The 3098-nt window shown below is 38.9% G+C and overlaps 1 protein-coding gene across 4 annotated transcripts in view; it reads right to left on the bottom strand.

Annotated features, from left to right (window-relative positions):
* LOC108745629 (transmembrane protein 189) overlaps window positions 1-3098 on the bottom strand; it is a 15387-nt gene that overhangs the window by 5817 nt on the left and 6472 nt on the right. Inside the window, exon 1 of one of the 4 annotated variants that reach the window (XM_018481908.1) lies at window positions 1683-2204. The exons of 1 other annotated variant lie outside the window; for it this stretch is intronic. The gene's annotated coding sequence lies outside the window, so the exon portion shown is untranslated. 2 more of the 4 variants (XM_018481906.1, XM_018481907.1) reach the window with 2 other exon arrangements.

The following is a 3098-nucleotide window of genomic DNA, read 5'->3' as shown; positions in this document are numbered from 1 at the left end:
TATATATATATATATATATATATATATATATATAGTATGTCAAAATAGTATAAAAAAATATATTATCAAATCTAAAGACAATTTAACAAAATTTATAATTATGCTTAATAAATATATCCAATTACAAGAGTCATGAATATTAATTTCATGATATTCAGTATTCTAATATTGTACGTAATTTTTTAACTTTTTGTTACAAATGTTTTGAAATATAAATTTGGAAACATAAAATTAATATAGATTTGCACGTTCTTATAGGTAAAGATTCTCTTCGAAAATATATCAACTTTTTAAAGTTATAATTAGCATTATGAATATTCTTGTGATTCATTGTATATGTATATGACTCGCTTGATCTGAGGGCATCGCCGTACATAGATGCAATGCGCACTTGAATAACGTATTCTGTTCGCACATTCAATGACAGGATCGGAATTTTAATAGAAAAGAATTGAGAAACAATTTAACGTGTAGATATCGATGAATTTATGCATCATTTTTTGAAACCATTTGAAAACTGTTTACGACGAATGGCACTAATTTATTGATTTAATTTTATTAATAACATAAATTATTTATATAACTGAAATATAAATGCTGCGTGGCTATCAACAAATATTTTCATAAATAAAATTCGTAATAAATAAATATAATCCTGTTTAATATTGAATCTAACGATTGAACCTTTTTAAATAAATTAATATTTTACCATATTATAAATTGCTATTGGATTATATAACGCAGTCACGTATTTTTCTTTATATAAAGACTATTCATATAATTCATCCTTCAATTGTGAGACATAAAGATGCTAAACCATTCAAGAGATATCCAATTATATACCTATTATACAAAGAATAGTATTGTAAGTGAAACAAGTTTTGATCACATTGAACGACTCATAACGAAGAAGCTAAAAATAAAGAGTTAATTTATTTAACACATATACATTTCTCTCACAGGATTCAAAAGGATTGACCGTGATGCATGCAATCAACTACCACTTGTGTTACGAACTGACACACATACGTCATCTCGCACGTGAGGGAAGATATATATCGGACACGAATCACTAAAAGGATATATCCTTAACAAGGATTATTTCATCGCTAAAAAGGAATTAATTCCCAACGGAGGATTACGACCTTAATTCAATCGAGGGTGAATCTAGGTGGACAACATGTTACACTCGCGTAAAAATTCGATCGCGTACTCTCTTTTACTGGATTGAAACCAGCTCATCGCTCATAACGAGGTAACTTGGCGACGTCGTACCTCCTTATTACTGTTGCTGCCGGCTTCGAAGTGCTTCCTCGACGGTGACGGGTGTTGACAAGATCGCCGACATGCGAGACGGCAGCCATGCGAGAAACGGTCTCGTCGCCGAGCTCAATTAGTCACTAGTAGGGTGGTTAGAACGATAAATCGACAATAACAACGTTGCGAGAGGAAGATAGATCGTCTTGCACCGGCACGGTGACACGCACACATGTACACACACGGGCACCGAAGCATCGCGTGAACACGCGTGTATCCGCGCAAGAATCCACTCGCCGGCTACTCCCCGATAGTAGGCCGGATTCTTTAGGCTAGGATTTTCGTATCCGGTGGAGTCTTCACCGGGGGCCAACTCGAGCGACAAAAACTGGGTGTAGCCAGATGAACGAGCGACAAGGACTTACGTGTAACGAGACTGTCTCCGAGAGAGCGTGCCGACGAGGAAAGCAACAGAGGAGTAGGCGAAAAGATATGAATGACAGAAAGAGATACGGGGAGAAGGAGAAAGAGGAGATGACGGTAAGACTGGGTAGGACGGACGGGGTAGGAGCGAGAGAGTCGCGAAAAGAGCGCGTGTGCACTCGCGCTCAACCTCGTCTCCGGAGTTTTCTAGGAGCGGTCGAGAGTGAAACGCGCGGCAACTGAAAGGTCGACCTGGGGGATACCGACGGGACGGAGATAGAGACACTGCTGCTTTCTCGTTCAGTTACCCACTGTCCGCAGTCCTTTCGCACCGCACCGTACACCCCGTCACGTTTCCTCGCGACCGGCGCCGCCTGACGACAGCGTCGCGACGCCGTTTCTCGTGGCGCCGTCATGCGGTCGACGCGCCTCTCGTCGATGCGCCTCTCGTCGATGCGCGTCGTCGTGCGCGACTGCTGCACGACGTGCACGCGTCGACGCCGCTGTGGGCGCGATGGGCACGATGTCGATGCACGTATACGTGTGAAAGCTCATTTCCTGTGTGCGTGAGGTGAGATTGGCGAGAGCCGAGAAGCGTGTTATTGTACTGGCCGCTCCTCGCGACTCGCCTCGCGTGCGACCGTCGCGTCGAGGTCTCCGTTAGTTCTATAATTTCTCAGTTATTCGTTTGATTAACCCCTTTGTAGAAAAGGAATTTACCTCACGTACTTCTACTTATTTTTATTTCGATTTCTAAATAGGTAGATTATACAACAATTCGCCTCAACGTATTCTATAAACTATACCGATAAATTGTAAGGAGATAGATATCAAATAATCTATATTTGTAGATAATATTTCGTTAGAAGTTATCGTTTTCATTCCACTTTTTAGTTTACACAAGTAAGCGCTAAAACCTAAGACTTTATTGTGTTTCCGTGCTTAAGAGAATTATAAGATTAGGCCAGTACTGTAAGGTCATTTAATGAAGCCTTTTGTATTTACAAGGACATTATGTCACGTATTGGAAATCGTTGATGACGTTGATATATACATTTACTTACTGATTTTATAATTTAGACAATTTTCTTGTTAATCTTGTGGAATTTTATTTCCAAAAACTACACTTATTCGAAACCTAAACGGTTTTTAATGTTTTAGGAGGATATTTTAGTGTGTCAAATAAAAACATTTTTTTTCGTATTCTTGTAGTTTGGAGAGTCTTGAAAATGTATTAAGGGAATACTCATGAATTATCTACGTCGTAAATGTATGAGAAACTTTAAACCTGTTTTCTTTTTAAACATTTTTCAAATCGCAATATTTTTCTCGCAAATTACTATACATATCGGCTTGCGCTTTTGCAAACGTGTACCTATATATCAGGCTATCATTCGGCCTTCTAATGTTTTGATATC

Source organism: Trachymyrmex septentrionalis, unplaced genomic scaffold, assembly GCF_001594115.1.
Source record: "Trachymyrmex septentrionalis isolate Tsep2-gDNA-1 unplaced genomic scaffold, Tsep1.0 scaffold14, whole genome shotgun sequence".
NCBI lineage: Eukaryota > Metazoa > Arthropoda > Insecta > Hymenoptera > Formicidae > Trachymyrmex > Trachymyrmex septentrionalis.
The sequence above is the reverse complement of the archived record's forward strand: the minus strand, read 5'-3'. Positions and strand labels throughout refer to the sequence as shown.